Consider the following 23,662-nt stretch of genomic DNA (forward strand, 5'->3'; position numbering starts at 1 on the left):
AGAAGTCCTGCTTTGGGTATTTGTTTATACCAGCCTTTGGAAATCTAGACACTGTAATGTGATGTCCTATCGGTTGATTTAGTTAGTGAGTTGTTAATCCATGAAGATTAGGGTATGAGGTTTACTGTTGTTTAACTTGATTTTACATTTTAATCCACAAGATACATGATATACATTCACTTTCTGTCCTCTTTATCACTCACTGATTTTTCCTTGTTGTTTCATTCATTTGATATTTGTTTGTTTGTTTGTTTGTTTTGAGTTCCTTGTTTTGATTTGTTTTACACATACAATGGGTCAAATACTACTTCTAAATTTTATGGGGATGACAAACAAATGTTGACAAAAATAAAGTGATGGAATACAATATCCTAGATCATATTGGCACTATTGATTATTTGGTATCAAGTGTTCCATTCTAGATTTTATTACTTGGTTTGCATTTAGAAGAATTCATCTTAAGAAAGAAATAAAAGGAATTTATTACCTCCAGAATATAAATGCCATTGTTGTGCATTAGGAGATATTTGGGTATGCTGGACATTGTTTTTGTTCATAGGTATCACATCTGGGTATGGCTACTGACCACTTTTCTCTCCTGGCTACTTGGATAGTTCCTTCCAGTCCTATGATGGCTAGTCTTCAGGGTGGCCATTACTGTAGCAGTTGCTGCTGATTAAGTTCTCCATATGAAGTGTATGGTGTCTTAGCTTCAATTTCCTAGAGGCAACGAAGGGTAGTGGCAGTAGCCTGTTTGTAAAAGGAGTTGGATGAGACATTTTCTTGGACTTCACTGGCCAATAGCATGATGGAAGATTTCCCATGTCTGCCACAGGGGTTTTTGTGAGGCTTGATCAATAGAAGGAAATCCATGTATGATACTGCCTGTTGAAGCCAAGAAAGAGAGAGTAGATCCTACTAGTGTCATTTCACTAAACTAGCATAATTTCTAACCTCATTGTAAATACTTCTCTTTAGGTCTTCAGATAAGTTTGGTTTTCATCCCTCACCAAAGAAGTTCTTTATTTTTGCAGCAAAATGAGACCATTCTCAAAGGCCATACTGGTGAAAATGTAGATAACAGTTAATTGTGGGGTGCCTGGCCTCAGCTGGTAGAATTATAATGCAAGCCTTACATCTAAAGTTCAGAAAACACTGCAAAAGAGATGGCAGAAGGATTGTACTAGGATGGGAAATCTGTCTCAATACAATGTAATATGCATGAAAGGAACACTGTACCCAGGAAATCTTGGTAATATGGTAGCCTGAGTGACAAGGAAAATTCAACAACACTATTGATAGGCCAACGTGATTTGGAGAATTCACCCTAGAAGAAAAGCTGCAGGCAACCAATGCTTGCTTTGCAACCCTATAGGTGGAAAAACAATATGAACTAACCAGTACCCTCAGAGCTCGTGTCTCTAGCTGCATATGTAGCAGAAGATGGCCTAGTCAGCCATCACTGGGAATAGAGGCCTCTTGGTCTTGCAAACTGTATATGCTCCGGTACAGGCGAACACCAGGGCCAAGAAGTGGGAGTGAGTGGGTAGGGGAGCAGGGCGGGAGGAGGGTATAGGGAACTTTCAGGATAGCATTTGAAATGTAATAAAGAAAATATCTAATAAAAAAAAAGAAAAAAGAAAAAAAAGAATGGGAATTTGTAATCTTAATGTATGAGTCCTAAGTTTTCAGCCCTAAAAATGAATGGGCAATACTAAATTTTTTCATCAGGTTGCATTTATAAATATATATATATATATATATATATATATATATATATATATATATACATATATATATCCCATCATTTAGTAAAGAATTACACATATTAAAAATAAAAGGAAGGTCCAATTCATACTCTGCATGCATTGCTCTTAGTATTGATATGAGGGTCACATTCATCTTCTATGAATCTTTCTAAAGAAGAATATTGAGTGGATGGTGCATACCTGTCAATCTCACATTTAGGAGAGAGAGACCACAGGAGTTCAAGTGCCAGGCCAGCCTGGGCAATACAGAATGACTCTGTCTCCATTCAAAATGAAGTCCTTTAAACAGCTGGCTCTTTCCAAATTATGAACATTTTTTGGAATTAATGTAAAGAATCCAAAGCTGTATGCACTACATAACAAACAGTAACAGTCATGGTTCATCTTTGCTTATAGTTCTGAGGAAAGTGTGTGTGTGTGTGTGTGTGTGTGTGTGTGTGTGTATGTGTTTGTGATGTGTGTGTGTATGTGGTGTGTGTGCATATGTGTGTGTGTACACATACATGCAAGTCTTACATAAGTCCATGCAGTGGTCAGAGGTTGATGACAGTTCTCTCCCTCAGTCACTGTCAACATTATTTTTGCTAACACTGTTTACATGTGTCATTTAATTTTATACAAACATCGTGATTGTATCCCCTCCTCTTACTTTCCCCAGAACATTCGCATCCTACCTCTCTCTGGATTTCATAAAACATTTTTTTTAATTTTTAAATTCTTTCATACAATACATGCTGATCATATTTATATTCCCCTTTTCCAGCTCATCCCAGATCCTCCCTACACACCCAAATCCATGTCCTCTCTGTCTCCTCTTCACCAAGAACAAAGAGAAAGGACACACATTATAAAAGAAAAAAAAAAAAAAAAGCAAGACACAACAAAACAAACAACCCCCACTCAACGAAAAACACAAAAAAAGTGCACAAAAACCACAGAGTGTACATTTTGTGTTGACCAACCCTTCCTGACTGTGAGAATTGCCCTGGAGTGTGGTTGATATACCCTATGTCACTCCACTGGAGAAAATTGATTTTTCCCTCTCCCTGCAGCTACCTATTGCAAAGGACTTCTTAGTTATGGGTGGAACTTTGTGAACACTTCCCTGTCACCTTGGTGGGGTTTGGCCTGGTTTGAACTTGTGCTGGTCTTGTGCCTGATATTCTAAACGTTTCATTTTGCCCCCTTTATCATCTCTACTGTCTTGGACTTAAGCCTGGACTTATATTTAAAAAGTAAATCTAGGTAATGGGTGAGTGACAGTCAAGATGAAGGGCATGGGTAGGCTGAACCCATGGAATTCTTTTCTTCTCGGTTACTGTGTCCTTGCCTTTTATTGTAAATCAAAAAACAAACAAACAAAAAAACCCAGTGAAATTGAAAACAAGGTAGTTTAGCCTTTATACTGTACATTATTAGACTAGAAATGAATCCCTTATGTCACCTTCTGACAAGTATAAATGGGGTCCTTTTGGGCGTGTGCATTTTAAGGACAATATACAGTCTATTTAAAATAATAAATATTTTCAAACATGAAATTCTGAATGAAATATGCCCTTAGAAATATAAAGTACATTGCTTCTCCGCCTTTTCGCTAAGATCAAGTGTAGAAATATAAAGTACATAAAAACCAGAATGATTAAAAGTGTCTCATGAGACAAAAGGATGGACCATCTAGAGACTGCCATATCCAGGGATCCATCCCATAATCAGCTTCCAAATGCTGACACCATTGCATACACTAGCAAGATTTTGCTGAAAGGACCCTGATATAGCTGTCTCTTGTGAGACTAGCTCGGGGCCTAGCAAACACATAAGTGGATGCTCACAGTCAGCTATTGGATGGATCACAGGACCCCCAATGGAGGAGCTAGAGAAAGTACCCAAGGAGCTAAAGGGATCTGCAACCCTATTGGTGGAACAACATTATGAACTAACCAGTACCCCGGAGCTCTTGACTCTAGCTGCATATGTATCAAAAGATGGCCTAGTCGGCCATCACTGGAAAGAGAGGCCCATTGGACATGCAAACTTTATATGCCCCAGTACAGGGGAATGTCAGGACCAAAAAGTGGGAGTTGGTGGGTAGGGGTGTGGGTGGCAAGGTATGGGGGACTTTTGGGATAGCATTGGAAATGTAAATGATGAAAATACCTAATAAAAAATATATTTTAAAAAAAAGTGTCTCATGAAAACGCAATTTATTCTTTATTTATTTCATGTTAGTAGTCCATGAGACTACCTGCACTGAATGTTGCCTGTTGCTTTGGGATGACAATCAAGATAAAGAAAGGAAACACCTGCAGTGTGCAGACTCACTACCTGTTTTAGTAAAACAAGTCACAACAACCCTGACTGAGCACATTCTAGGAGTTTTCATGTGTGTGTGAACAAGGCCTGTATGGAAGAGTGGAGTTTAGAAATGAGATCTAGGCTGAGCAGTGGTGGCACACGCCTTTAATCCCAGCACTCGGGAGGCAGAGGCAGGCAGATTTCTGAGTTCAAGGCCAGCCTGGTCTACAAAGTGAGTTCCAGGACAGCCAGGGCTATATAGAGAAACCCTGTCTCGGAAAAAGAGAGAGAGAGAGAGAGAGAGAGAGAGAGAGAGAGAGAGAGAGAGAGAGAGAGAGAGAGAGAGAGAGAGAGAGAGAGATCTAGAATCTGAAGGTAAGACTTCTGTTAATCCAGTCTCCTATGTAGGTTAAGATACCCAGACAAGACTCACCCTCCAGTCTTTATTTAAGTCTCACTCTAACAATAGAATACAGAAGTCAGAGACCCTGCTGGGAAACTGTTGTTTTTTTTTTTTTGTTTTTTTTTTTTTTTTTGGTTTTTATTTTTATTTTTGTACAGTGCAGCTATCTAAGGGCTTGCTTTGATGTATTTATAGTAATTATGTTGGTAACTTCATGAAATACCACAAAATTCAAGAGTCAAGTGACATGTGGAATGTATCTTATAGACATCTTCTTTTCTCTTAATGTATTTGGTGCTGATTTCATTGAGAGGCAGATTCCTCACTCTCTCGCCCTTCCTTGCTCTCCTCATCCCTTCCATCCGTCCCTTTAAGTCTCTTCTCCTTCCAGTTATTCTTTTCTGTGTTGGTATGATTTGTTTTATTTTAGTTGCTTGGTTCTACTAATATTCAAGGCAATAAGTTTTATTATGGTGTATTTGTGCTGCTTGTGTTGATCTCCTCTCACACCCTCCCCAGTTGCCCCACCCCACCAATCTGGCAGCTTTCTACCCCGATAATGCCTGTTTTCCTTTCACATCTTGTATTACTCTATCATCCTCTCTGTACCCCTTCCTTTAATCCTTTTTCCTTCCCTCGTGGTCTCCTTGGAGGTATATCTAAGATTTGCATGTGAGACAAAACATAACAGGATTTGTCTTTCTGAGTTTGAGCTATCTTTGTATAATTCTTTCCTGATCCACTCACATTAATACAAATTTCATAGTTTTATGTTTCCTTATAGCTGAATAAACGCCAATGTATATGTGCACCACATTTTCATTGTCTATTCCTCCATTGATGGACACAAGCTTCATGTGTAATACGGACACAATTCAGCAAAAAGTCCAAGAATTTGAAAGCTGGCCTATTTGAGTTTCATTCAATTATTCTGCATAGTAGAAAGACATGCCACAAATTGTTTTTCAGAATATCTGTTGTGCCAACATATTAGTCTATTTTTTAAATTATTTGTTTGCAACCCAGTTTGGTGATGGATTATAACATAATTTTCCCAGCCCCTGGGCTTCTCAGAATCATTATTGTCATTTATATATGGTCTACAAGTTTCCTCCATGTATATTGCAGTTACAACATTCTACCTTTTATTTACCCCCAAATTAAAATAAAATTATGAATTATTATTTTGAAATGACCATTGCACTTCAGAATTGAAAATAATGGCAAAGTTCTGCGGGGGGTGGGTTGGGGGTGGGAGATGAATAACCAAAACCAGAACTTTTGCAATATCAATATTGTGAGATCAGGTCCTTGTATTTCTGTTAAATGTCAGAGAACTACAACTCAAAGGAGAAAGAAATGCTAAATTTTATGACTTGGAGAGTCCTTGATTTTAAGCTCAGTTATCGGTGTCTGAGAAGATTTCTTTCTCTTCTAGTTAGACTTCACAAAAGGATTCTAATGCAGTCAAGTGTCGTGCTTTCTTTATGACTGAATTGAAGTGCCAACTCTTTTCCAATGGTCAGAGCAGTATTTCTTATTTAAGTAAATAAATAAGGAGGTAAACAAATGAAGGAATGAAGAACTGCCCCAGGCTGCTGCCCACGTCCCACACTGGCCCCCTCGTCCTTCCACACAGTTCTGTTTTGCCAAGTTCTTCCTTCTTATCTTATAGGTAGCATTTGGTCACTTCATGAATTATTCTCTCTGTATGTTCTTTCATTCTTTCTTCTTGCTCCTAACATTCATATCCCAAGAGAAGCTAAAATGAAAAATGAATGAGTCTGTATTCTCCAATCCTTAGAATCTTTGAACAGACTTATAAAGGCCCCAGAAAAGCTTCTATTCAACATCTACTACAGAAAAGAACGGAACTATGGTTAGACCGAGGGTTTGCACTGAAGCAGTATATCTTGGAGGGGCAGCTCCAAGGTGTCTGCTACTATGTTTGTTTCTAACAGCCAGGCCCAGTGTGTGAGCCAAGAGTTGTACAGGTGCCAAAGGCCAGTCAGCACTTCCTTGCCTGCACCAGATTGTAAGCCCAGTCCTTTCAGGGGAGAGTGTTTGAGCCAGTCAGTGGGAGTATTTTTTGCTGTTCACAGAACACGGTGTTCTGCCTTCTGGAGCGAGGAGGGCAGGAGCACATAAACCATGCATCCGTTAACATTGTTCTGCAATGTGGAATTCATAGAGGTCACAGGATATCTGTTAGTCACCTGCACCTGGTAATTTACTGTCACTCCTATTCTGGCTCATTTTTCTCCACACTGCTTCATTACTTCAGGACTGCCTTTTCTTATATAAGTATAATCTTGTCCATCATTTCTTAATTAAAATATGGCTTCACAGTTCACTACAAGTTCCGAGATGTTTGTTAACGGCAGCTACCTTTGCTATAAGTTTCAAAGAAATGATTAAAGGTAACAGGAGAAAGAATTGACTGGGTATTTTAGCATCATCTGTGCTACAAAGCATATCAGTCCATGAGCGTACAGCACGAAATTAGGTATACATGTTGGGGGAAGTTTAACAGTTTCCTTTGCTTGCTAATTTCTCACTAAAGTAGCTGAGGACATTCCAGTTGAGAGGGGATTCTCTCTAGTTTTGAGTTCAGCAACCATTCACAAGCATATTAGACATCCATCAAAACCCAGTGAGGTTCATTTAACCCAATTGTTTAAGACTAATGCTCATCTGATACAAAGCCATTCCTTGCCTCTGGCAGCAAATCTACTCTACTACTTAAAAAAGAGAAGAAGAAGAACAAATGTTTCCCAAACTCTCCTCTTCTGAGGCTGAACCAGCAGAAACTAGGATTGATTTTCCTGGCTTGAAAATGGCAGGTGCTGTACAGCCAAACTAAGATCTTTGCAAGCCATGTAGGTAGTTCTATAAAGCTGGACTGATGGCCATAAACCCTTCGTCTGGAGAGGGTATGGCCCATGTGATGATTTGAGTCTATATATGTTAGGTGAGAGGGATTTCTCAAATTGCCCTAGTACAAGAACAACATGGTCTCCTTACCCAGAGAGGGTATCATCGTGGGTGCCTGAATCCTCCTGTTTACCAAAGACTAGTTGTACTCCTGTGTTTCCTCCCATCCATGCCTATAAGAACATAAGAACAACATCAGAATTTTAATGACACAGTGTAATAAGAGATAGCTGAATGTTACTATCTCAAAATTTCTCACACTGTGATGTTAGGAGATGATACAGTGCCTCCATGAGACAGTGTGGGGTGTAGAATGCAGGCACTGTGATGCAGCATTGGACTACTTACTACTTAAGGGTTACATCACAATGCCGCACGAGTCAGCCTGATAAATGTGGGGACTCCTAGATGATTATTGAGGGAAGGATCTTTATGACCTGGATATACTATGGTTGACCACTTGAAATGGAAACTAAAGGAAGTAAAATCGCAGATAAGGGGAGACTGCTGTACAGATGGCTTTACTAAAAGAATGCCAACGTAGTCGTTAAATCTAGGGAATCTAATTTAGCAGTCTGTGGGATTTAGAACAGAAGGGGAAGGAAGCTTCATATGGTCACACTCACTACTGGCTTCTTGGAAAACTGCTACCCGGTGATGCTAGTGAAATGGCCCCCCAAATATGGAGTAGCTATGGAATGTGAAATACTAATTTTAGCTTTTCAGAGATCGTTTGAAGCTTCCCCGCCTCTCTTGTACTACAATCAAAATCCAGACCTAAAATTGTTACTTCTTTGTATGTTTCTCCAGATTTTCTCAGTTCACGCACCAAGACCTGAACCCTAACTTTGAACTGTAAAACATGAAATAGCTCCCATCCTATCAGCTGTTGAAAAATTTTAATGGTTGAAAATGTAACAGAGGGGTATCTGAACCTTGCAGTTTAAAAAGGCAGGCTTTCTAGGATGTAAAATCCATAGAATACCAAATATATCCATAGAACCAGTTTTATAGATATTGTTAAGATACAAGAGTGCTGGAGAAATGATATAAGTATCTATCTGAATATAGTAGTTTCCACTTCTATGACCAGTAACCAAATTATATAAAGACAATATATTTTAAAAGTGGTGAAAATGATTTTGTCTTTTACTCCGTCCTTTTCCCTGCCAGCCCTGTTTGATTCACTTTTCCTATGAAGCCATTTCTGACTTCTTCATTCTACAATGAATCCCCCTATAGGATACTCCTGTCTCTCAGAGCACCAAACCTGTTAGTCTCTAAATGCTAACTTCCAAGTGGTTCTGTGTGATGTAGCATTTACTTTTCTGTACATGTATCATCTATCTGAGAGGCAATGGGCTTTTTGTTATTTCTATGGCCTTTAAATAATCACATGAATCCTAGGCTGCGTATTAGGAGACCCTGGTCCATGTATTGATTGACTACTGTTTCTTTTTAAAAATGCAATGTCATCATGGTGCTCTAATTTAAAGAGGCAGTGACCTTCAGTCGAAACTGGGGCCTAACTTTAGAAAAATCAGTATGCAGCACGATGAACTCACATCTGCTTTAGACTAGAAGGATCAGAGGTCCAAACGTCTCACTCAAGCTCTGTCATGATCAGTGATGGGACTTTTCAAGACCTTGTAGAGAATACGGCTATCAAAAAAAAAATGTTGGTCGATTTAATTAATAATAATATAAGAGCCAATTTCACAGCTCATTACCCCAAGCAGACTAGAACACAGAAGTTGAAGGGAGGCTTACACACACACATGGGCGTTGCTGCTTTTGGTCTTGATGGTGACCCATAGCCAAAATCGACAAGAAATGTCCTTTTGCTGTGTGTCTTCAGCAACTAATCATTTGTGTCTACATTAATCCAGGCTCGATAACATAGAACAGAGAGAAAGTAGGAAGAAACAGGTACCCCACCCCCCTGCTTTACATCATTAATAAGGCCAGGGATGTTTCAGGTTCCTCCTCCCTCTCCCCTCCCTTTCACTTTCTGTTTCCTTTAACTGAAGGCAATTCATCTCATTTTAATTAATTTTTACTTGCAGCATTATCACCCTGAGTATAAAGACAAAAAGTTTTTTTTTTTTTTAATTACAAAGCTCACGGCATTAATTACTAGTACAGTAAATGCCTAGACGCACAAAGCTGTGTCTTCCAAGGAGCTGAAGCAGCAATTGGTGAACTTTCCAACAGTTGGAAAAATACTTAAGTCACAAAGGAGAAACATTTCTGCAGTTCTAATATGAAGGCTGTCCCTGCACCGACTGAGCCACTGCTTAATTGAAGGTGACATGGCTGATGAACTAGAGACAGGACTATTACATTAGAGAGGACAGGTTATTCATAGAGTCACTCAGGATTTCCTGCTGAGGATACAGTCAGGAACAAAAAAAAATTTAACAAGTTTTGAAATATCTATATATCTATATATACCTATATAGATATATATCAGATGCACTAATTTACCATTATTTTATATCTGAAATGTCAAATGTCCTTCTTTTTACTCTTTTTTTGCTGTACTAAATTAAAAAAAAAAAAAAAAAGGTTCTGCACTCAAAGCTGATAACAAACCTGTGGCCTGATATTGTCAGGAACTATTCATGAGAGTTCATGTTTTCAGAGGGTACCATTATGGCTGAAAGTGATACGGCTATAAAGATTATTGACAATGGCTTGCTCACTATATGACCGTGCACCAGGAACAGAAGATGGGGCCTGAAGCAGAACTCGGTTATAACTCTCAGCAGCCTATCTTCAGTGACACATGGCCTGATACTGGCCAGCATTGAGTGTCCTCAGAATCAGTATGTAGGCCTAGTCTGTCATCAATGGGAGGAGAGGCCCTTCATCCTGTAAAGGTTCTATGCCCCAGTATAGGCGATGCCAGGGCCAGGAAGCAGGAGTGGGTGGGTTGGGGAGCAGGGGGAAGGGAGGAGGGATAGGGGATTTTCCAGAGAAGAAACAAGGAAAGGAAACAACATTTGAAATGTAAATAAAAATATCTAACAAACAAACAAACAAACAAAAAGATGAGAACAAGACGACTCCCATCTCTGTCCTAACATGCCTATATTCTTTTGCCAAATGATCTTAAACAATTCCACACTTCTGTCTTTCAGTAACATCTCCATGACTTTCTTGTATGTCTAAACATTTTCATAAACCTACTTATAATTTCATTCTTCCAACAATCACTTCACTGTCTGCAATTCAGTTATCTTCTTTTATATTTTTGAGTCAGTAAATGCTCTTTCATTGGGATCTTTTAATACAATATTGAAAATATAATGGTACCACATATAAAACTGAAGTTACTTAAGGGGGAAATGAACTTGAGTCATAATTTCTAGAGCCTTTGATGTACACAGCTTTCCTTAGAAACTCCACCATAGCCACACATCCCTGATCTTTTCAGGTTTTCCACAGGACCACCTAGCATGGGAAACACAAATAAAACATATTACTCTTTATTTCACTTCACTATTTTTTTTATTACTGGGTGTGTATTGATTTTTCAAAACTCCCTATGTTAATTACTTTTCTCATTGATATGACTATATACCTGACAGACTAGCTTAAGGAAGGAACTATTCCTATGGGCTCTTTTTTATTTTCAGAGGCTCCCATTATGGCTGAAATTGCATAGTGATGTGGCTCTGCATTGGTGAGATTATTGACAATGGCTTGCTCACTATATGACCATGCACCAGGAACAGAAGATGGGACCTGAAGCAGAGCTTGGTTATAACTCTCATCTATCTATATTCAGTGACCCATGTCTTAATTGGTACATCCTATATCATCTAAAAACACCAGCACCAGTGCAGACTGAATGTTAGATCCACGGGCCTTAGTGATACACTTCTAATTCAAAGTATATCACCAACTATACTCTCAATAGTACCAATATTTCTTAAAAGTCCAAACCCATCATATATGATATAGTGTAAGCACTTTCTTTCTAAAAGGAAGAGTGGAAAAATAGTAAGGCAGGGGTGCATTAAACTACTGAAACACAGGCAGACCAACATCAAATTCTATGTTTCATACTTTATATCTAGAGCATATGGTGGTGTGATATGACACCCAAAGGATTTCAAAGAGGCATGCACCTATAGTTCTGTAATGTATAGCTCGCATGGACTCTCTTTTGAGCTAACTAGCTTCTGTCATGCCTACAGCTTTCTTCTGTACTTGAGCTCTCTATCTTTCTGATATCTCCATTGCAGCTTTGGCCTCATGTATCACTCATTTAGGACATGCCTACAGAGATCCTGACCCTAGCCCCTTCTTTAAGCCTGTGAGAAAGTTTCCACATTCTCACACTTATATTTGCCACTACTGCCAAAACAGTATCAGATGCAGGACACTAAAGTTGGGCAACCGTTCAAGAATTATATACAACCTCAAAGACGATGGTTGATGCAGTGTTTGATTGCCTGGGCATGGTATAAAGTTGTTTCCTGGGCACCTCTGGGAAAAGGGGCTACTCCAAGGGCTACTATACCATGCTCTCTTCTCAAGCTCAAATGTTTCAAAGAAATTTACTTCTTTATAACCTTGATGGGTGAAATGGAGGGCAATTGCCAAGACGTCCTGTGTGAAGTTTTCTGCTATTTCAGATCCAAGAACTTGAGTTCTTTCTAAAGGAACTGATGATCTCTTGAGAAAGCACATTATTATGTGTGGCAACACTCTTTCTAGCACAACTGGATATCTGTGGGGTTTGTTTTTAATTCTCTGTAAACCTAACCAAAAGGAACTTGTCACAGAAATGTCACACATGAATGTTACACTGCATTGAATTTTCCTCTGCCAGATTAATTTCTCTGTCACATTTACAGCTTCACACAAAGTCTTAGGGTATAGACAAACTGTAGACAAGTTCTTCACCAGATATTCACAAGATGCCATCCACCTATAGACTCCATTTGAAGCTGCACAAGCAAAGGCTCTACTATTTATATCTTATCATTCTCATCTTTTCGCTAAATAGCAAAATTGACCATTACAATGATGAGAAACTTTTAGGTGGATTCTAACTTAGTTTTCCATTTTATGATACTTGCTAAAAATCATATCCAAAGTTTCTGAAGCACACATCCCATTATTCATAGTAGTTGTCTTTCCAATAGTGTGCTGTTGTTTTTGTTGTTGTCATTGTTGTTGCATGTTTGATTTTGTTACCGTGAAAACAATCAGAGAACATACCTTGAAAATAATTGTTTTGGCTCATGGTTTTAGGACACAGTGGTATCTTGGTTCAATCACTACTGATCCTGTACCTAGGAAGAAGAAATATCCTAATTCTAACCACAGGGAAGCAAAACATCCCAGTGGGGGAACTTGTGGGAAGCAAAATTACTTAATTCCTTTAAAGGAGTTGGAGTCCAAGAACAAGGGGCCAATAGTAAGATACAGCCTTTAAGAACATGCACTTATTTATCTGCTTCTTCCAACTGTGTTTTAACTTGGAAAATATCTTCTATCTTTCAACAATGGCATAAATTTGTAAATCTGTCAGTAGATTAACAAACATATTAATGATGGTAGACACTTCAAGATTTTACCTAAAATCTGAATTCTTTGGCAAACAGGTCTTCCACATGTGAATCACCTTTATTTCTTATTTCTTTTTTCTTCTCTCTCTCTCTCTCTCTCTCTCTCTCTCTCTCTCTCTCTTTATTACTGGATATTTTCTTTGTTTACATTTCAAATGTTATCACCTTTCTTGGTCCTCCCTTGAAATTCTCTCCCCACCTCTGCTCCCCCTGCTTCTATGAGGTTGTTCACCCACCCTCACCCCCACTCCTGCCTCCCTTCCCTAGCATTCCCCTACCCTGGAGCACTGAGCCTTCACAGGACCAAGGGTCTCTCCTCCCACTGATGCCCGACAAAGCTGACTTTTGCTACATATGTGGCTGGAGCCATGGGTCCTTCCATGTGTACTCTTTCGTTGGTGGTTTAGTTCCTGTAAGCTTTGGGGTGTCTGGTTGGTTGATATTGTTGTTCTTCCCATGCGGTAGCAAATTCCTTCATAAAGGAAAACTTTATGTCCAAACAAGTACACTCTTGTAGAAATAAAATATGCCAAAGAGATTTTATCTAACAGAAATATTTATGTTCTGACCAATGAGTTTAACTACAAATTATAAAGATATTCTTAAGAATACTGTGTTATTGCTGGGCGTGGTGGCATATGCCTTTAATCCCAGCACTCAGGAGGCAGAGGCAGGAGGATTTCTGAGTTCGAGGCCAGCCTGGTCTACAAAGTGAGTGCCAGGACTATACAGAGAAACCCTGTCTCGAAAAACCAAAAAAAAAAAAAAAAAAAAAAATACTGTGTTACCACTTCTAATACATACCATACATAAAGTTTGGGAAATATGATTTCTAATTGGCATTTATCTTTGGTGTCATTGGTGGTTCAACTTAGTGATATCCACTTGTCAAAATATCTACAGCCTTAAATGTATTAAATCATCAGGAATTTTCAGCTGTTAGCTGTGTGATATATATATTTTAAATGATCTGAATTTGATTTTTTTCCCCTAGGTACATTATGACTTCTAGATTTTCTCTATCTTCTCTAAACAAGAAAATTTATCTTACATTCCTCTTTCAGGGACCTGAAAGAAAGGCAAGGGCTTCTACTCATTGTTCTTTGAATATCTTAATTTGGTAGACAAGACTACAACACTCCCGAAAGCAACACTTGCATGAGAAGTCCTGGTGTCTTTTGTTTTGTGAAATTCCCATGAATAAAAGCTCACAAACATAATGAGAAACAATCAGAGAAAATTAATTGCTGAATTTATTTAAATTTTTATGAAATATGATAATTATTTAGATTGGAATTTGTCTAATGCTATTACACTATTTTTTTTCTACATCTGTATGAGCTCACTGATTCCCCAGGGGAAAATGGGAAAGTGCGTGTTTCCCAACAGGTTCTTCAAGTTATCATTTGAGAGAGCCTGGGGGAAAGGGTAGATGAAATATTGAATATACCACCTACTTTCTCTAATGCCTCTAGCTTCCTTCATGAGTCAATAGGGGATTAATACTGATCTGCCTTTCAAAGTTCAAACTACTTTTTGATGTTACTCACATTTTATTTATTTGATATGTTTTCCACATAATATTTAGAAATGGCTTACTTCTTTAGCTAAATCATTTGCACATTTGATAAGAACATCACCATTGCTACTATTAAGTCAACAGCCTAGCAATGCTGGCTAAGATTTTAGAAATAACAGTTATCATTTATTGAGCACTTGTGTACTTAATTAGATTGATCAAGGCTGAAGCTCCTTTAGCCTTCTTATTAGACACATACTACTATCATCATTTTGCATACAGGGACAAAGGTACTAAGAACTAAGTGCTTGTCTAAAGAGGCTTGGCTCTTTAGTAGTGATGAGGTCTGAACATAATCCTGGTCTTTCAGAGTCCAGAGCCTGCACTGTATTGATCCTAAGGGTACTGGTGATGATGTTGTACATTGTCAGTTACCTCCTGCACTGACACACCCTTGAAAATTAATCAATGAATTGTGTACCTTTGACATTATTAGCTTATCATTAAGTAACATTTCAGTCAGTAACATTCCACAAGGGCATGTCTTTTGTAATGCTTTGCAACCTCTTCAAGAAAGGTCTTATTGAGTTTTAAGAAAAACAATCAAGTGTATAACAATAAAGAGAAATTTTGTTCTAGTTTAATGAAACTGAACTAAGTATTTTTCTCTCTATTTTTACCCTTTTATGTAGCATAGCTTTTTCAAATGTCTTTTTTAGGATTAGCTTATACTTTCTTTTAAAAACAAAGAATAAATAAGCTTGTACTTATTATGTATAAACAGATAGTAAGTAATATGTCAAGATAGTCCTATATATAGCTGATATATATTAGCCAAATGCATGCTGTTTATTGATGACAAATGGAGATATCTCTGCCATATTTTAGCTGTCATTCATGAAAGTAATCAATATAGCAAATCGAGGAGAGAAAAATGTGAAGGAAGCATAAGATAATAGGTGTTCTGAGAAATATAAGATTATAAAGCAAGAGAAGGGTGAGAGGAAATGTAGGCTGGGCTGAAAAATATTGATAAATCCTTTGATAAAAGATTCTTGATTTCAGATATATCCTGTTTATTTACTAGCTTAATATTTCTTAAACCTCTGAAATGGTTCTGCTCCTCTAATGGGTGAATGGCAATGAAAATAACAAACAGTAAATTTGGGTTCATAGATATGAAAATATACACACCATATTAAGGTAAAAATGGAGGTGGAAGATATTTCTGAGATTGGGAGGCTTTGTAAAAATGTCTCTAAGAACTGGTAATAAAGATGAGGAAACACTCCCTAAATAAGCAGCTGTATAAGAGAGCTGGTATGTATAATTTATAAACACCTGTCTAGGCTATACTTGAAAATATTTATAAAATACCTCTCATCTCATAAATCCTGAGCAAGTAACTCTGGTCATTTAATCATAATGGGAGTTGCTTTGGGAGGAACTTGGATTAGTTTGGTAAAACCAAGAACCACCTTCTAGAGACCCTTCATTTCCTTCTGAATGGTGATAGACTAGAAACAGAACAATCCGCTGGTTGAATATCTCTGCAAAAACAAAATCCCTGATTTTCAGTGTGTTAAACTGGAAGGAGAAGGAAGGACTGGACGGTGCACTTTAGTGGTTTCTGTGTGTTGATAAGGTGCATCTGGAGAGCCTGAATCTTTTTCATCCATGAGAGACTGGAAATCAGAGTTCTCCCCAAATAGCAGTGTCATCCATGTCCCTTTTGAACACCATCTGTGACATGTCTTCACACATTGAAAGATAAATAGTAACTCTTGGAGACATTAGTGCTCAATTTTGCAAATACTATGGGCAACATAAAATAAAGACAAACTAATAACAATAGCCATTGACCTTAGACATGTGAGTTTCCATATTCCTTTGGACTACAGTGATTTATTAGTGATGAGCAGGTAGATTTCCCAAGCTTGAAAGATAGTTATATAGCCACATTGTGAGAAAAATCTCCTATTAGTCATAAATAACAAAGAGATGGTTCTGTTTCATCAGTGGAAACAAAGGGAACCAAGAAGTAACAGGAAGACATGTCATTTGTTGGCACTGTTTTCTATTTAAAAAAGACTGTATACTAATTTATCAGGCATTGATCTTGGCAGATAATTTTGGAGCTGAAGAAATAAACTGTCTCCTGAAGACTTGAGCATAAAGCATAAGAGTGATACAACTTCACACCTAATTCCAGGACCACAAAAGTAGATTGAGATCTGAGGTGGAGACTGCATGGCTGCCACTATGTACAGCAGATCGCTCAGTTTGGTGAGAATTAGAGCCCAAATTACTGAGAAACCTATTGATTAGTCCCAGTATAAATCAATGATTTTTACCTGAGATGAAGGGAGTCTTGAAGAGGCACAGAGAAGAGCTTTGAAATGGATTTTGAGAACTAAACAGAGAGAGACACTGAAAATTCTTGTGACAAGATTATTAAACCAGCCACTAGTCATATGGGCAAATTATAAAGGGGCAGAACATTTCTTTTGAACACTGGAAGATGATTTGTTCAATTAAGTGTCCACTTGGAGAATTAATTGTTGTTTTAGTGAAAGGATCAAACATTGAAATATATGTGAGTTAAGGGCAACCTTTATTTCTAGAATTTATTTTTTCATAACATTTAGCACAGAATATTACACTGTGCCAAAGTATCCAATTCTTAGGTTTAACAGTTGTTATCATTTTGCCAGAAAATCTCTAATTTTGATGAGATAGTCTAAGGGAATTGAAGACAATTTTATAAAGTCCCACATATTTTCAATATCATTCTCACATCGAACTCATATGGGACTAATTCCAATATTCCTAGGTGTCATCTACTGTTCAGTCTGTAGTGGTTTCCCAGAGCCCTTATGAAAACTTAGCACATGCAAGAGCTTAAAGCAACATTCTCAGAGGAAGCCACGAAAAATTAAAGTGTGCTGATCTCCCTGTTTCTCAGTAGGCTGTAGAGAATGATGCTCACTTTCTCTTCCACCTCCTTGTGCCTCCAAATTCTGTCACTTATGGCACTGTAATCCTCACCACAGCCTTTGCCTTTCATTGGCTCTTTGGTTAATGCTTGCTTTGAAGTCACTGTCTTCCCAATACCAACCACTGGATTTAGACGTCACTTTAAATCCAGGGTGACCTCATCTGTCTAGTCTTAAATATTTTTTGACACATCTTTCTTCCAAATAAGTTTGTAGTTAAAGGTGTGGGGAATTAAGCTTTCTTTTGCACCACGACCTAATCAACTACTTGGATCATGTTCCGTTTCTCCCAAATATTGTCCCCAAATACTCTGTGAGATGATTTGCTCCACATTTTCTCAAAGACCACATATTTACTTAGTGATCCTTTCAAGTTCTAGTCTGAGAAATGTTTTGTTCTGATTACTGAATTTAAATAGTATTGATTCAAATTATATTTATGATAAATATTTGTTATAGGAAAGATAGACTACTAAATGTTCTGGGTATGCAAGCTAGATAAAATGATGACTGGAAGGACTGGCAAGTTGGCTCAGTGGGTAAGGTGTATGCTGGGAAACATAAGAACTTGAGGTGAAATCAACAGCACCCACATAAAAATGTAAGAATAGTGGCACCTACCTGTAATCTGAGCACTGAGAGGTGAAAACAGGTAGGTACCATGAGCTCACTGGCTGGCAGAATTAAGGAATTCAAGTTCAAAGAGAGACCTGACTCAGAGCAAAGAGTAGAGATCAATAAACAAAGACATCCCAAGGTCTCTACCTGCTACATGTGATTCCGGAGGCAAATACACCTACATAAACATGCACACACACTCACACATAAACACCTATGCACACATATATGCATGCATGCACAAACACAAAATATGCACATATACACAGACAGACAGACACACACTTGCACATTCACATGCATGCATGCACACACACATACAGACAGACATACACAGGTACACGAACATGCACATATACACGTGCACATATGCATCTGCACATGCATACACATATACACAAACACACAGAGACATATACATGTGCACACACACATATCACTGGAAGGATAAGGATGAATCTGGAGATGCTATTGCAGCATGGTCTCCCACAGATCACTGCAAATGCCATGAGCCTAAGGATATACAGCATAGGTATCAGAAGTGCGCCTGTCCCTTTTGGCTTATATCCAGTTAAGAAACTCTTTTCTCTGATCTCATTCATTTTGACATGTTCCTCCATTGGTTTTATGTTCATAGGCATGTGAGAACTCAAAATGATCAAACATAAGCTAGAAAGTTGATGGACTACACATGACTGTAGTTCCTAGAAACTTCAGACTTTTCCAAAATAAGAACATTTTCACCCATCTAAAGCTATGTCCCATCGTATGTTCTCCTTTATTTGTATCTCTGGAATGGCTATTGTGTTTCCTAGCCTTGGATTCCCTTACTAGATTCTACTGGATCCTGCTAAGGAGCTGCAAAGCTGTTAGAAAACCAAGCACTGAGGATGACTCTATGCCACCGTGGACAGAAAAGCTATCTTCAGAAGCATGGCTTTTCATATTGCTCCCCTGTTTCCCGGGTGCAAATGCCTGAGGGAAGAACTTTGGTAAAATGGTCGTGGATCCTTGGGTGACCGTTCTAATTAAGTGAGCATTCCTATTCTTATTATTTCGTAGGCATGGTGTAACATCATTATGACTGGATAATATGAATAGTTGTCCCTTTAAAGCACTTCCTCTGCAGCCTACTAGGGAGGTTATGATCTTGGACTTGTAAGCCCGGTTGAGTCATTAAGTAACAGAAAGTACAATCTAATTAAATTTGACATACTCACATGGGGAATCATACCCACAGGTATTTCTACAGCATGAAATTTCAGGAAGGATTTCTTTCCCCTCCTTTTTTTTTTCCTCCTCAGAAGAAAGTTCATTAGAAAGAGACTGAGGGCAAAAGTTTGAAAATGAAAATTTATGAAAGCAGAAAAGGAACTACTTTAAAATATTCCCCTAGAGGAAGAATTAGAGCTGTGAAATACCCAGAATTTCTGAAAGGTTATACAATCTTCTCTCCAGTTTATATGCACAAAAGGCCAGGCTTTAGGCTGTACCATTGTGGTACTGGAGTCTGCAGCAATCTTAAGAGGAAACTTCTGTCCTCAGTGACTCTCACATTCAAACAAGGTGAGGTAAGGAACTTGGGTCTTTTAGTGTCAAAAATATACACTACTGTGTCAAATTAAGTATTGTCTTACAGAGAACCATCCATGGAATTATGATTTTAATAAAAAGTGGTATGTCTTCATGTCTATCAAATCCTGGTCTACATAAATGTATATTTTCACATATTTGCAATAGGAAGACATACGGTACTGTCTGTTTTTATAGATAAAATGGCAATCTAAATATTTTCAACACTTTTCTCATAGTCTTTGCTATTTTCATTTTAAATGAATTCATAGTTTGTGAATGATTTCATAAGCCATGTCAGATGAATCACCTATTTTTAGATATTTAGATTGGATCTAAATTTGATTACAGTAGATAGTGTAAAATTACACTTGGATTGTTTTACACAGCTCCTCCTACAATGCTCACTAAGTACGTGGTATGGAAACAGATGCCACTCCATCCTCACATGGCCAGGATAGAGAGGAATAATATTTTGATTTGGGGATTTCTACCACTGTAGGCAAAGGGTCTACACTTTCACAGTATCCTCTCATCAGGGGAGCTGTTATACTGAATTACTTTGCAAAACATTTTAAAAGACCTCTAGCTAATTCTTTCTCTAGTTGGTTCATTCTTGGTTGTGCCTGCAATCCCAAATAAGAATGCTTTACCCTTTCTGTGCTTGATGTGTTTGAAAATGAGGATTTTTATGGAAAACCCACAGATGTTGAAGAACTATTTTAATATTGGAGATGGATAAGGAAAAAAAAAGCATCAGAGGCAAGAGAGATGTTCAGGTCGTCCGCTGAGCCCAGTCCTGTGCCCATCTTCTGAGAAGTGGTGTTCTGTGACCTTTCTGGTCTTCCCTTCTCATACCCTGCTACATTTCCTCTTCACTGGACTAAAGTACCAAGCATAGTTTTTATTACATGTGTCACACCCAGACCAAAAGTGCAACCAACAAAATTAGGATGGAAAATTATGTTTAAGCTCTTCTACCCCATCACGTTTAAATAGCTAGATATAGAAATACACATATGCCTTGAAGGAGAAACTTAAAATTTTATAACGAGCACCATATAAGTAGTTATTAAAAAGCAATTTCATCCATGGCAGGTGACTATCAGCCCATAGAATGCTAACACTGTGGAACTATAAGAATACCTAATTGTTTTGCTTATTTGAAGTTGTAACATAGAAGTAACATCACAGAATGTCAAAGCTGAAAGAAAATACTCAAGGATTGCTCTCATTTGACAAATGGGCAACCAAGACCAGAGAAGAAATGTATGTCCTGACATCACACAGTCTATGAAGATTCATGTCAAGATAAGGACTTAGGGAAATGGGTTTACAGCAGCATCTTTAGAGACTTAGAAACAGAAGGAAATCCTATATGAAGTGATGGGGGTCAACTCAGTGGGTGGAGCCTGTCCTTACAGACCAAATGACCAGTTACTTTTGTTTTGAATGAGCTTCCACAGTATAGAACTGACAAAGAAGTCTCTTAGGAGGGTCACTGGAGAAAACCAATGTTTGCCACCATTTATCTGCACAATACATCCACATTCACACAAGCACACACAAACACACACGTGTGTAAGTACATACACTTTTTAGACTTTAGATTATGCATACATGGATTGCTTTCAAACTGTTCTCGGCAAAGTTGTGTATTCCCTGGCATCCTTCTAGGGTCTGAATGCAGTCAGGGAGAATGAATCACTAGGACCTTCAGTGAAGCATTCATAGCTTAGCTCTGCCGTGTGTCTCACTTATCAAAGATCTGAATAAGATATGCATTACTCCACCTCACATTCTGGCATGCACACAGGCATGAACATGCACATATGTAGACGTATTTGGAAATTAGTGATGTAAACAGGCTAGTACATCTTGCATACAAACATGGCAGTTCAGGCAGGTGTATCCCTGAGCCATCTGTATAGCTAGTGAGGAGGTGGGGTGAGAGAATGGGGAAGTTTGTAATTTAGAAGGCCTTGGGCTTTGCTTTAAAAACCTGCTCTCATCATTTCCTGGCATCTATTGACAAGGGAAGGGTTTACTAACAGAGTCTCCATTTTCTTGCTTATAAAATAGGGTTGATTACATTTTTGTACACAGAAGTATTGTAATCAAATAAAGCAATATAGCGAACCAAGTAACCCATGTGTTGAAAATAAGTTACTTGGATTATTTTCATCCCTTCTTCTCCCTCCCCTGTTTCTTAGTCTCACATCCAGGACTGGAGCCATGCTTCTCGAATCCCATTTAATGCTGTTTTGACCACAGAATGGCTGCTTATTCTGACTATGTCAGAATTGTTTTTCCATCCATCCCGCTTGATTACAGCAGTAGATAAGTGGCCCCCAAATCCCCTATCTCATTCCTCGGTTCCAGTTTGATAAATACAAATCCTGAAACTCCTAAAGGTATGGTACTTGGAAATCTGTAATGGCTGCTCCATAATACAACACATCCAGACAGCTGATAGGAAAGAGAAATAGTGTCTCACTCTGCCTACCTCCTCACGCTTGGCAATGCAAAATGCCCCTGAGGCCCAGTACTCTCTTTCCCAATGGCTGATGAATGGTCCTCCATTACACATTTTCTTCCCTCACCTTCTGTTCCAGTCTTGGCTCTCTCACCTTTGTGCTGTTCCTTTGGGCTTTGATTCTTTAAGAAGTATCATTTTTCTGTGTGAATATGCATACTATCCATACACAGCACACTATTACTTAGTATATAAATATGCATGAACTCTTCTGCATGCTTAAACATGCATTTATATATGTAAACATATCTATGAGCAAGCAGTTGAGGAGGCAAAATGAAAAGCAGTTCCTTAAAATGAATGTCCTCATCTCCTCAGGTCCCCTTGGCTACTTGCTGCCTGTAGTACAGGGTCACATGAAGGTCAGAGATGACCTCATCATAGTTCGGTTTACATTTCTCTGGTAACTAGTGGTCCTTTGAAAGTCTCGTTCTCTTTGTTTACCATTAAGTCTTCTATGGACAACAAACATTGGACAGAGGTTGAGCACCCTTAGGGAAGAGTTAGGGGAAGGACTGAAGGCCCTCAAAGAGACGGCAACCCTTGAAGAAGACCAACAGTGTCAACTGACCTGTACTCCTGGGACCTCTCAAAAACTGAGCTACCAGTCAAAGAGCATACAGGGGCTGGTGGAAAGGCCCCTGGCAGCGTATGTGTAGGCAGAGGGCTGCTATGTTTGGCTTCAGTGGGAGAGAATGCAATGATCCTGCAGAGACTTGATGCACCAGGATGGGGAAGATAGGGTGGGGGATGCTGCTCTCTCAGGGGTGAAGTGGATGGGGGATGGAAGAGAAACTGTGAAAGGGGACTGAGGGGCAGCATTTGGGATATAAATAAATAAAATAATAAACAAATAAATGTCTTTTGTGGAGAAACGACTATTTTAATTTTCAGGCCATTTTAAAAAAAACAGGGAGTTATGGTATTGTTTCAAATTGTTTATGCCTTCTATACTTTTGAGATTAAGCCTCTGTGAGGTACGGCATCTTCAAGCACGTCCTCTTGCGCTGGCTTTGATTTGGGTGAGTGTTTCTCTTGCTGAAAAGAAGCTGCTTAATTTGATATAGTTTTCCTTGTTAAATTTTGATTTGTTGCTTGAACACATTATATACTGTGAATAGAAAGAAAAATGTCACGGCAACAGTAGAAATCAATACAAATGATTTCTCAAATATTTAAAACTACTTATTATATGATCTAGGTACTATATTTTCTCATATTATCTAAAATAATTAACATCTATATAAAAAGAGATTTCTATATTTCTGTATTCATTTAAGCATTAATCATAGTAGCTAAGATATGGGGAATATACTAATTGCCCACCCACAGGGAAATAAATAATGAATAAATGAATATATAAAATAGAATATTATACAACCATGAATTTTGTAACATAAGATAACATAAATGGACCTTGAGGATATTATGTAATAAG

The 23,662-nt window shown here is 38.2% G+C and overlaps 1 protein-coding gene and 1 long non-coding RNA gene across 6 annotated transcripts in view; one reads left to right on the plus strand and one right to left on the minus strand.

Annotated features, from left to right (window-relative positions):
* The window catches only part of Lsamp (limbic system associated membrane protein), a 2,143,093-nt gene that overhangs the window by 1,710,562 nt on the left and 408,869 nt on the right, over positions 1 to 23,662 (plus strand). The gene's annotated exons all lie outside the window — the stretch shown is intronic.
* Positions 822 to 7,713, minus strand: LOC110311483 (uncharacterized). Its single transcript, XR_002379959.3, has 3 exons — positions 7,658 to 7,713; positions 7,489 to 7,571; positions 822 to 885 (listed from the first exon to the last, which is right to left on the minus strand). It is a non-coding gene; the product is annotated as an uncharacterized LOC110311483 (long non-coding RNA).

Source organism: Mus caroli, unplaced genomic scaffold (assembly GCF_978045245.1).
Source record: "Mus caroli unplaced genomic scaffold, Mus_caroli_1 scaffold_17, whole genome shotgun sequence".
In the NCBI taxonomy this organism is placed as follows: Eukaryota; Metazoa; Chordata; class Mammalia; order Rodentia; family Muridae; genus Mus; species Mus caroli.